Source organism: Callithrix jacchus, chromosome 7 (assembly GCF_049354715.1).
Source record: "Callithrix jacchus isolate 240 chromosome 7, calJac240_pri, whole genome shotgun sequence".
Classification (NCBI taxonomy): Eukaryota; Metazoa; Chordata; class Mammalia; order Primates; family Cebidae; genus Callithrix; species Callithrix jacchus.
The window spans coordinates 9,053,539-9,066,562 of record NC_133508.1 but is presented as its reverse complement, the minus strand read 5'-3'; the positions used below and the strand labels follow the sequence as shown (position 1 = coordinate 9,066,562).

Sequence of the window (13,024 nt, the reverse complement as noted above, 5' to 3'; positions counted from 1 at the left end):
TTTTCTCAGTGACCATGTTAGGAAGTGCACACTGTCAATTAGTTTCATTACCAAAGGATTAACTTTGATCATTACGTTAAATGATGTGGAGTCAGTTTCTCCACTGCCATGTCACTATTTTACTCTCTGTGTTTAAGAGAATTCTGAGATACTTTGTAACTATACAAATTTTGTCATTCTTTAAACTTTCACACACTCATTTTGACATTCATTGATGATTTTCACCTAAATCAGTTATTATTTTATTATACTATTGTATTATAATATTATTATAGTGAATTTTATCAGTCACTAACTGATTGCAATCTGTCGTCTATTGACATAGCCTGGAAAGGTCATCATTTTGCAATTAACAACAGTGGATGAGTAGAAGTTTTCACTCTGGTCAAAGCCATGTGCTATTTTATTGACAAGAAAGCTCAGGATATTCCTTGAGAATCTATCTGACTTGGGTTTAAACTGTGACATTGTAATTTTCTAACCATTTTACCTTATGCCAAATAACCAATTCTCAGATTTTTTTTCTACTTAAGAAGAATTTAAAAATCATCACAGAAGTTTGTTTTTAAGGTTTACATGAGATAATTGAGGTAAAGCACCTGTGGGGCATTAGTCACATGTTAACATGATAGGTACTACGTTTTTATGTAGATTTTGTTTCACACTGACACAGAAATTTCATTCTTATGCCTATCAACCACAAGCACATGCTTGATCATTGTATATGTATGAGAAATTTGTTACTTTCACATTATATTTCAACTCTAATAGCAGGATGTCATTATAAAGAATGAAATAAATAACTGTGATTCAATCCAGTTATTCTCTTGCATTCCCCATTTCTCAGTATAATTACTCTCATGGCTTCGATGCTTGTCCCCTGCAAATCTCATGCTGAAATGCATCTCCAGTGTGGTGCCTGGTGGGAGGTGTTTGGGACATGGGGCAGAGCCCTCATGAATGACCAGTGCTGTCCTGGAGGTAGTGAGTGAGTTCTCTCTGAGTTCACCAGAAATCTGGTTGTTCAAAGGAGGCTGGCACCCTCTCCTTCTCCTGCTGCCACTCTCATCTTGTGATATGCTATCTCACCCTATGCCTTCCAACATGATTAAAAACTTCCTTAGCCTCCCCAGAAGCAGATGCCAGCACCGTGCTTCCTGTACAGTCTGCAGAATCATGAGCCAAAATAAACCTCTTTTCTTTATAAATTAACCAGCCTGAGGTATCTCTTGACAGCCATGCAAAAATGGACTAATACATCTACTTAATTGAAGTTATGGGTTTTGAATGGAATCCAAAAGCACCTACCGAAGTAGATACATCAGTGTTTAGACCTCTTGCTGTTCTTGTCTTTTCTCTTGTTGGTTAAGATGTTTCCGTCATATGTTTCCAAGATGAAATATAATTATAAAGCATTCATCCTTTGGGCTTTATGTTAATTTTGCACTCAGAAAGATAAACGAGTGTTTATTAAATGAGCACTGTGCAGATGACGCCAATGTTGCCATTTGAATGTTACTCTCTAAGATAGGTTGAACTCCTTTCTCATATGGACAATCACAAAAAGATTTAAGTGCACATTGCAACAAAATTCTCATAGCAATTAGGTTTGTAAAAATGTATATGGTCACAATATAAAAGATTTGAAAAATGACCCTTTTTAAAGTAGCAGTGCAATTAAGACACTTGGATTCCATGAAGGAAACTAGAGAAGCACAATGCACATTATTACAACCAATATCTGTCTCTGAAATGAGTTAACAAATGGAATGAACAAGTGGATCGCATTGTGGTGAATCATGTTTAATTACAATTAAGCAATAATTTTTCATGAGCCATCACCATTAAAATAGTTCATGAGAAGAGATGTGTGCTGGCATTAGCCAACTCACTAGGTACAGCTAGGTTAATTTTAACTTTTAATCTTAATATTTTTATATTAGTCTACATATTCTCTTCAGACAAGGAGGTCTTTTATTTCTACATTGATAGAAACTAATGTAGAGAGTATAATTTCTTAGTTGTTAAAAAGGCTACTATCAAAAAACACTAATAAGCAGAAATTTTACACAGACATACTAATATTAGGTATTTAAACTGTGATGATTGTTTATATTTTTATATTAAGTTTTTCTTATCTTTTAAAATGAGCTTCTAGTATGATTACAATGCTAGTTGTTTGGGTAAAGCATGTCCATGTTTCTACTTTATCTATTTACATATCAACATTTAAAATTAATTTAAAGTTCATGTTATTACTTCTAGAAAACATATATTACAGTCAAAGTAGGCCTTGTTTTGAGGGTAAGAATGACATGATTGATGAATTTTTAAATTTTCTTAGTGTGAGCTAAAAATATCTCATTTGTTAGAAAACCAATTTTAAATTTCTAAATTTTGCTTGTAAGGAAACAGTCTTCTCTGCCTGGTCTTTTGGGCTTCCCTGTAACAGCCTGGTGGTCTGGCCATGAAATAAAGCCATGTGACTTCTGTTAGAATTTATCCACTAAATCATGAGACTGTGGAAAAAGGCCCAGCTCTTGCTCCTGGTTCTAGTGGCAAATTCTGCCTCTAATTGCTCCGACCTTTCCTTGACTGTCAACTATTTAAATTATACACTAAACTTTGTGTAAATTTATTTAAGTTTAATGTAGTCACTGCATTGTGTAATATCTTTATAATAAGTTTTAAAACTCTGTGTGGTGTAGAGAAAGTCATTACCATGTTTTGACATGAAACTAATGAAAATTTAGCTTTTTAAAACATAGTTGATTGATGGAGAAAATAAAAACATCATCAGGCTTTCTACAGTCAATAAAATGCCACAATACATAAACTTACCTGAGGTTTGAACATAATGTTTCATAATAAGTTTTAATACATAATAATCTCCAATCCCATGCCTCTCATCCTATTTGTTAAGAATTGACACTGTGTGTAGATGCCTTTAAATAGACTTCATTTCATAAGCTCTGGAGGAAATATGAATCACCAATGAGAATTTTTCTTATCAGAGAATCTAAGAAGTTGGTCATAAACATCCTCAATCTCCAGCCCGCACATTGGGCCAGTTATGTGACAGGAAGTCAATAAGAAAGAATATTTATCCATCTTCTTTCAAACGGATGCAGACTACTCTAACTAAAACAGAAAGAGGGTTACCTGTTTTTTACATTTACTTTTGAAAGAAAACATTGTTAGAGTGCTCTGAACTAAAAACCATGATAGCTCAGATGAATTATTACACCAATCATTGTATTTTCTTGAAAAATGAAACATTGTGAGCTTGTGTAGTTTTCAATAAAAAGCAAAAGACAACTTTTGTATCATCTGCATAATTCTTTTTCCTAGTAGAATCCTCTACCAGCTGCTTCGAATGGCGGCATCCTTTTCTTCTGTTTCCTTGTTGTTCTAAACAGCCTTTTCCCTCTGGCCTCTATTCAAAGTTCCTCAATATCACCAGCATTCCCCAAGCCAAACAGCGTTTCTAAAGCATTTTCACTTCGGTAAGTGTCTCTACCCACTCACTGACACGTTGTTTTACCCCGTGAAGCCAAATGCAAGCCTCATCACTCCTCTTGGTTTTGTTTATGAGACTTAGAAAAGTACTACAGAGGAAAAAAAAATGTTAGTCTTACAGAATTTATTTTTCACAAAGCTGTAGCACACATATTTTCTGCAGATAGGAGAGCAAAATCCACGCAGACTAGCTCTTGAGTTTTACTCAACATGGAGTTCACATACATGCATGTAAAAACACGAATATTACTAAAAATCGTCAATTTACATATGCCAAAAACCTGGGAAACACTGTTTCACAAAGGAATCACAATTACACTCCCTATGTCGTATTCGAAACTGTTGACTTCAGATCAGTGTTTGAATGGATTCTGTTTCTTGAACTTGAATAAAATAAGCATGCTCTCTTGGATGCAGCGTTCATAGTATTCTAATGTCAGGGAATGAGGACAAATGAAGAAGTTGAGGAAACTATGAACGCTCCACCCTGATTTGACCTGGCCATAGATCTTTTATTTACGTTGGTTTTTTTCACAGTATTTTGATTTTTCGTGGTCAGGTTGTCTCCAGTGCCCTCCTGCTAATTAAGGCTGATTTGAAGAAATGAATCATTCCTAGTTAACCTACGCTCCTTGGTAATTACCTCAGTACCAGGCAGCCGAGACATATTCATTAAGTACATGCTGATTCCACGTATAAAACAGAATCTTAATTATTTTAAAATGACTTTTAAAAAAATGGTTATGGTCTTCATATTACAAGAAAATGTTAGTCTTTTTTAAGCATACCTTAGAAAAGATTGAATCTTTCTAAGCATATCTTAGAACATGTATACATGATGTGTGAACTCTATTTATTTATAAGCATCAGAGTTTTGCAAAGCCTGCTTTTAGAGTTTCAAAACGTCTTCAGCCAGACTTCCTTTGACATACAGCCTTGGTGTCTGCGTTTGGATGCAGTCCTTCAATATCTCCACACACGCTTGAAACAGCAGAGCCCTCAGCTCAATGCTGCTTCAATCAGCCACCTGTGCTGCAGAGGCTGGGCCGGTACACATGGTGAACGCTGGCAGATAAAACACAAAATTGCCAAAAGAGCCGTGACAGATGGAAGAAAGACCCCTAACCCAAATCATGAAGGTTATCAGAGCATGACACAGCAACGGGAACCAAGCACCGAGAATGCAGTAGCTATAAAATCTCAGGCCACTCATTGCATGCCAGGTAGACACATATTTCAGTACATAAGTACAACTGTTAAATACCAGGCAACAATGAGACACAGCAGAATTATCTTGAAATTATTAAATTTATGTTTAAGAAATGGATGAATGAATTCAGAGGCATAAGATATGGGGGGAAAATTGAGACCTGTCATATAAGCATTTAATATATACCCAGCATGTAGAATGTAACACTATCTATGCAAAGTGTTATTATATGATCACTTTTAATCTTTCCTGTAACTAAAAATTCTGTAACCTTGCATGAAAATGATACAGACAATATTAGAATAATATATACCCTGCTGGCAGGGAGAAACTCACAACCACCCCTAAGCTATCACTCAAAATCTTATTGTTATCCTAAAGGCAGAATGGCTTAAATGTCCAATTATCCACATGTAAAATTACCTCATTCCCTCTCCAGTTTAAACTTTGATGTTCCAAAAGAATTATCCACAGAGTGCAATAATCTAAATGTGGCATATTGACTATGTTGTAGGGCTATTCATGGTTTTGTAAAGAGTGATTTTATGCTCAACCATATTACCCATGTGCTAACCTTAAATGTAACCTCTTTTTTAAAGTTAAAAAATAATTATGTATTTAAAATGGTCCAATCATGCCATCAACAGAATCACAAGTCACAAGAATCACAAGTCAACTATTTTTAATTGCTTAATTGACTTTTTATATATTTCATTTAATTAATTTTATTAGAAATGTGTCCAACTATAATTTGTACATATTATAAAACAGGTAATGGATAATACTCTCATAATTTAATTTTGACAAGCACACGTTGAAATTGGCAAGCTTATCTCCTCTGGAATTTAGAATTATATTTCTCTTAATATAATTTTGATGTAGTGTTTAACTATAATAGTATATAAAGCGTTCTACTGAAGTTGCATAGTTCTTAGTTGTTTCATGTGTAAATAAGAGTAAAAATACCTCTATCATAGAAAGTTATGATGCTTAAATAAGAAAAAAGTTACAACTAGAGGCATATGTTCAAAAAGTTTGATATCCCACTCCCTTGCTTTCTTTAGTCGAAGGCTGCGTATTGAGAGTCTGTGCAGACTAACTCATTCCAGAATAGCATGATGTGAAAAGGCAACAAAAAAGTAGCTTTTCTAATAACAACTAGCATCAATAAAATGTTTAATTTTTTTAAACCAGTCACTGTTCCAGATGTTACATTAAATAACCTTTTTAACCCTCAAAGCATCCTCACGAAACAGATGTTAATGCTGTTTTCATTTCACAGGTCAGGCAAACGAGGTACCAAGAAGAGAAACGGTGAGCCCACAGTCACAGAGCTAGTGAGCTGTGGAAGGCGAATTTCCACCTAGCACCACGGATGCAGAGCCCACGCTCCAGGCTGCGATGCTGTGCTGTGTTGGTGTCCAAGACAAGGAGCATCATCTCTGTTTCAAAACGTGGAAAAGAGTTATGAGCATCAGAATCAATGCTCCCTTCCCCACAGTCCACCATTCCATCATGATGCCTTTTACGGTTATCCATGTAGCATGACTCATGGTTACAATCATGCCACAGATTCACCCAGATCAAAGCATGGCAGGCATTCTGAAGCCCCGCAGAAACGTAATCCCTTCCCAGAGAGACACCCAGAGCTGGCCCAGACATTCAAGCAATCCTGCTGTGAAAAAATGAGAAATGTATAGATTAAACCTCCATGTCTATCCCACACTCTATACAAGGGAGACACTTGCTTATACCTTCAGCTTTTCCACTTAGGCAAGATGAAGGGCTAATTGAATACAGCTGGAAGTTATGCCATTTGTTCCAGATGGGGCTGATATCTCCAACTCAGTGTTCCTAAGGCGATGGCAACACACGGAATTTTATTCTGGTAGAAGCAATAATGTGTGTGTGAGTGTGATGCTCTCTTGTCTGGTCTATGAACAAAAAGCATGTCAATTGAGGTAAATATCTGAGTACAGAAATGGGGTAATTATCTGCATAATCAAGCTTAAAACATATGCCTTTGACTCAAAACTCTGGTGAATTTGAGCTCATTTTTTGCTTTAATAAACTGTTTAACTGCTTTACTTACTGATTTCACTTCTATGTAGAAAAAGCCTTAAGAAATTATTTGCTTGCAGGCATACCTTGGAGATATTGCACGTTTGTTTCTAGGCTACTGTAATAAAACAAATATTTCAAAGAAGTTAATAACAATTTTTTTTATTTCCAAGTACATATAAAAGTTATTTTTTACACTATACTGTGGTCTAAGTTTGCAATGGCGTTATGGCAAAAAAATGTGCATATCTTAACTTAAAAATACTTTATTGCTGAAAAATGTTAACAAACCTCTGAACCTTCAGTGAGTCATATTTTTTTTTTTTTTTTTGGCTGATGAAGGGTCTTGCCTCAATGCTGATGGCTGCTGGCTGATCGAGAGAAGTCTGCTGAAGATTGAAGTTGCTGTGGCAGTTTCTTAAAACAAGACAACAGTAAAGTTTTCTGGCTCAATGGACTCTCCCTGTAATAAAAGATTTCTCTGCAGCATGAGACGGTGCTTCATAGCATTTCACCCACAGTAGAGGCTCTTTCAAAATTGGGGTGAAGCCTGTCAAGGCCTGGGGTTGCTTTATGAACTAGGTTTATAGAATATCCAAAATTCTTTGCTGTCATTTCAACAATGTGCACAGTGCCTTCACCAGGAGCAGGTCTCCCATCAAGAAGTCAGTTACTTTGCTCATACATAAGAAGCATTCAAGTTTTCTCACGAGAGAGCAGCAATCTAGTTCCATCCTTAGGCTCCACTTCTGATTCCAAGTCTCTTGCTGCTTCCACCACATCTGCAGTTACTTCCTCCAGTGAAGTCCTGAACCCCTCAAAGTCTCCCACAAGGGTTGTAATCAACTTCTTCCAAACACCTGTTAACGTTGATATTTTGCTCTTCCCCCATAAATCAGAATTTTCTTAAGTTCTCATCCAGAATGGTGAATCCTTTCCAGAAGGTTTTGCGTTTACTTTCCTTGGACCCATCGGAGGAATCACTGTCTAGAGCAGCTATTGCCTTATAAAATGTATTTCTAAAATAATCAGACGTAAAAGTTGAAATTACTCCTTAATCCTTGATCAATATCCAAAAGAATGGATATTGCAAGAAGACAGTGTTAAGCTCTTGGGTGACCAAATGTGCTTTCGATGAGCAGTAATATTTTTAAAAGAAACTTGTTATTTTCCTGAGTAGTAGGCTTCAACAATGGATTTAAAATATTCCATGAGCCTTGCTGTGTCCATGTGTTCTCATTGGTCATCACCCGCCTATGAGTGAGAATATGCAGTATTTCATTTTCTGTTCTTGTGTCAGTTTGGATTTAGCGTCATTCTTAAGGGCCTTATGATTTTTGGAACGCTCAATGGCCATTGGCTGCCACTGAAAGTCACCAGCAGTAGGAGCCCTAACAAAAGATTTTGATTTAAAGTGAGGGAGATGCAAACTCTTCCTTTTATTCAGACACATAGAACCCATTATCACTTTCCTAATTTGCCTAGTTGTAATATTCTTGCATCTCAGAAAATAGGAAGGCCTGAGGAGGAGGAGAGAGACCATGGAACTGCCCACGGGTGGAGAAGTCCGAACACACAACACTTTCATGAACATCACTGTCTTCTGTGGGTGTGGTTTCTGGTGCCTCCAAAACAATTACAATAGTAACATCAAAGATCACTCATCATAGATCGCAGATCTATAATATAATATTATTGGGAGCTGTGGTGGCTCAGGCCTGTTGTTTTGCACATAAGGAGGTGAGGCCAGGTGTTCGGGGTCAGCCTGGGCAACATAGAAACCTCTCATCCATAACCATAATAATAATATTGTATTATAAAAAGTATAATAATGAAAAAGTTTTTAAAAAATTGTTAAGAGTCACCAAAATGTGACACACTGACAAGAAGTGAGCACCTGCTATTGGAAAAATGGTTGCAATAGACTTGTTCCATGATCAAACCTTCAGTTCCCAAAAGAACCCACATTATCTGCAAGGGCAATACAGTGAAACAGTGAAATGGGTTGTGCTGTACTTGGTACGTGCGTGTGTATTGAATTATAGATGTGGCCCTATGCTGTGTGTTGTGTGGAGTCTGAGAACCGGAGTGGGAATCTCATGGCAGGCAGTGAGCTCTGGCCATCAGGAATATGGGTCCTGGGGAACACGGCCACACGCCTGCAGAAGGCTGCCGTGTTGCCCCACATGGCTTTGTGACAGCCGCTGCTGTCCCCGATATAATTTCCTCCTGTGGTCAGGAGCACATGGCTGTCACCACTGTTGAAAACTCACAGGCATCCTGTGCGTGCCCACAATGCTCTCTGGCCTCCTCCCAGGCCCTGCGCTCTGCTGAGTAGTTTTACCCCCAGCAGGACTCTTGAGTCACTGGACCCCTTCACCTCTCTCAGAAGCAAGTGTCCTGCACACCTCCGTATCTCCATGTGTGTAAGTCTCTGCATTCCAAGCCCAGAAGCCGCCATGTGAATGTAAGCCTGCTCCTCCAGACCAGCCCTGTCGGAGCCGACTGCAAGAGCACAATGCTGACTCTAAATGTGTGTCCTCATGGGAGGGGTAGGACGTTCATAGTTCTGGCTCCTGCCTTCCTCATCGGCCAGCAATTGTAAACTTGACAAATGACTGTGGCTCTCTTAGGTCAGGTGTTTTATAAATTTTATTCTAGAATGAATATAAAAATAACACCTGATGTACAACATGGCTTTGATCATTTCACCAAGTGAAATAATACTTAGAGAGTAACTCACAAGCCGTAGCCAGGGCGTGTGTGGACCACCTCAACACAGAGATGCACACTTGAGTGCAGGGTCATATTCATAGACGGAGCACAGGTGCAACAATCCTATGGCTGAGGAAGAAACGGTTTCAAAGAAGGAATGAAGTAAGAAGACTGTCTCCTGTGTTGAAATGCAAGGGAGTGAATATTGATTTTATTTCCTGGTTTGTAAACTCTTTGGAAAGGAACTATGGCAATATCTGTTCATATTAGTCATACCTGAAAAAACTCATGTTTTAATTATCTGACACTTTATAGATCTGAGGACTGAGTAGATATCACACATTTCTATTTCTGCTAGGAAAGAAAGAGACACGTATTCATTCATTTATCCATTAGTGATTGTATTCAGTTTCTGGAATAAAACATGCTTCTTGGGTGTCACCTGAGTGCCAGGCACCATTCTAGGCCCGCAGATGAGGGGAGGGAATAAAGCAAGGCCCAAGTCATAAGAGGATGTGACGATAGACAAATGATCAGACAATGTATACTAGGTCCAACAGTGCGCGCTCCAGAGGCCTTCTTTATCTGTGTCGGTTTTTGACATCTACATGACTCTGCTGCCCCCTTGACAGGCTGCAGGTCTAGTCCACTCTTCATGCATTTTCTGTGTAGCTCAATGGAGAATGTTAATTTTTTGATTCAAGAAAGGAAACATCCTCCATGATAAATAAAAAAAAGTTACTCAAAAGAAGGCGATGCAGCAGTGTAAATGGAAAGCAGCCATTAGATTTCCCAGCAGAGCAGCTGGCCAGGCGAGCGTGGTGGGGAGGCTGGGAGCTGGAGAGAACTGGGCTCAGTGTAGTTTCGTGTTGCAAGCAAGGTCCTGAGTCTGGTTACCTGCCCCTGCCGGGCACTACTGTCCACTTGATGTGCATGCAAGCATGTCTGGGGTCCTTAATTTCTGACCTCTGCACTTGAGGGGAATATCAGCAGAATCGTGGCTCCCATGCAGTGACTCGGTGAAGACTGTCTAAGGAACGGGAGCCATACTCAAACATGAGAGTAAGTTTCCAACCCTCTTTTCATTCCTCTTGCTAAGTGTCAGAATGGCGTTTGACTTCATGTAACAGAGTAGTCCCATAAAGCAATAATTTTGGGGCAAAAAAAATAAAAAACAGGTGTTTTCTCCCTCACAAAAGAAGAAAGCTCATCAGCTGGCAATTTAGATGTCTTGCAGCCACTCCATGAAGGCTTAAAGCTTTTTTTCTTTTTTCTTGCCATCCCTGTTATGTGGCCCCTATATTCATGGTCCAGTATCGCTGCTGACATCTGGTCATCAAGATAGCATTCCGGGCAGAGAGTGGAGAAAGTGGGAGGATCCCCTCCCTGCATAGAGTGTTCCTGGACTTCTTTACTCCATACTTTACCCAGTTTTCACTCCTGCAAGTTCTCCTTCTTCTGACACTCCCTGACGGAATATCTAGGAGGACACCTCCAACCTGGTTCCTGTGCCATGTGGAGCTGGCACTGCCAAGAATATTCCCAAATACAAACGAGTTTCTCTCAATATAAAGAGGAGCTGCTTTTTAAAGATATCCATTGTTTAGGAAGTAGAAGGAAGGCTTCCTGTACTGAGTGAGGTAAATCTGCTGCTTCTGGCAGTGTTTTAGTGACAACTGTAAGAAGACTTCAGTGATGAGAAGCAGACATCAGTGCCTCCCAAGTCCTTCTGATCCTTAGGTCTTGTTTCTTTAAAGTCAGCAGTCGGCACACTGGTGCATGGTTTCCAGATGCAGGAACAGTGGTTTGGAGACTGACGGTATTCCTGCAGATAGGAAGGGCAAGAGGTCGTGCTAGAATGCCCGGACTGAACAATTCACATGAAGCTTGTCGCAAAACTTTTTAGATAAGTTAACTTTGAGAAAAAAATACGTCATTTTCTGACTGCGAATGTATACTGTTTATGCATATACACCAAAAAAATTCATTTCGGTCCTATAGTTTGCCGATTGTAATTCAGTGTCTGTTTTGTGTTTGTTGGGACATTTTTACTGGTTGTGCAAATTTCCACAAGCCACTCGGTATCTATGACTGTGACTGCAGTTTACTTGAGAATGGACTGGGGTTGATGACCCCGGCCTCCCACAGAGACACCTTGAGGGTTTAAAGTTTTACCTGAATCCACATTTCCATGCGTAGTATCTCTCAGATATGTGTGTGTGTGATTTGCAGACGGGAGCTGTATCTTTCTAAAACAATCGATGGTGCTGTTCCCATGTGAGTACAGTTGCCTTCATGTGGATCATCACTGTAAAACTGAAAGAGCGTCTCCAAACATTCCGCTTTGAATTAGAACTCAATCTATTTAAAAATGTTATTTTCATTTCAAAATGATGTCCTTTGATTAATTTCATTTTAATTTCCAGCACATAAGCTCATTTGCTTTTCACATTTCAAATTCGCAAGCATTTCTTTGTGCTATCCATTAATTATGTTTTAGAAGAATGCTAATTGTGAACACAAAAGTAAGGTTACTACTTTTTTTCCCCTTTCTAAATAAAAACAATATTCTTTAAATCTTTCTGTTTGTACCCAACTCCTGAGGACATTTATAACGTTTCTGCTTAGTGCTGAAGATAAGTTTTTCAGTTAGTATGTATTCTTTGTAATTCAATTATTTCCTGGTTAAATGCCAACTTTTTTACACTATGATCACTTTTTATGTATACAATGCCAATTGCCAGCTGTTAAGATCCTAGAAATGGTATAAATATTTAACATTAATACTTACTTGCTTTTCTTTCTCCTGTAAAGTTTGATAAACATCTTTACTGTTTTCATCGTGCAGGTCAAAATTTACTTTAAAAATAGAGTCGCTTAATTCCTTTGCCCCACTTTTCAATAGGCCGTTGATATCCCCACGACGTGTTTTTCTCATTCTACTTCCCTCACGAGGCGTTGTTTCCGTTAAAGAGAACTGCTTCTCAGTATCCGACAGAATCTCAGTTCCACAAGGTTCCTCTTTGCAAAGTATCAAATCCTTTCTGTGAAATTCACATTCAGCAATGATGTCGACACCACCTTATTTGTTTATAGAGTTGCAATGCTATAAAACAGAGACCTAGGAGAGGCAATTTGTTACAAAAACATAAGTTAAAAAAATAAAAACTATTAATCAGTCCTTCCCTGCAAATCAATGATGAAAGAAGAGCCTCTGTTTTTTTTCTCAACTGCAGAGAGCTCCGGAATTGGACTCCAAGGTGTTGCTTGACTCCCATAGAGTCCTTCCCCTTCACACTGATGCTTTATACATGACTGTTGAACTGTTCCTGGGACACGACAAATCTAAATTAACCCGAAATACAACAGGGATTCCAGGAGTTAGATCATGAGTCCGGAGGAGAATTTGAAAATATCTCTGTTTCAGGAAGGCTTATCTTAATTATTTTTCTTATCAATGTAAGCATAACATTTTCAAACAGTGCATGATAAGCCTAAGACTTAAATACATATCAGCCT

The 13,024-nt window shown here is 38.3% G+C and overlaps 1 long non-coding RNA gene across 1 annotated transcript in view; it reads left to right on the top strand.

Moving 5' to 3' along the window:
• LOC118155248 (uncharacterized) overlaps positions 1-12,482 on the top strand; it is a 31,146-nt gene extending 18,664 nt beyond the window's left edge. The window contains exons 2-3 of the long non-coding RNA XR_004745474.3: positions 6,012-6,259; positions 7,133-12,482. This is a non-coding gene — a long non-coding RNA (uncharacterized LOC118155248). The remainder of the gene's footprint in view (positions 1-6,011; positions 6,260-7,132) is intronic.
• The last annotated feature ends 542 nt before the right edge of the window (positions 12,483-13,024 follow it).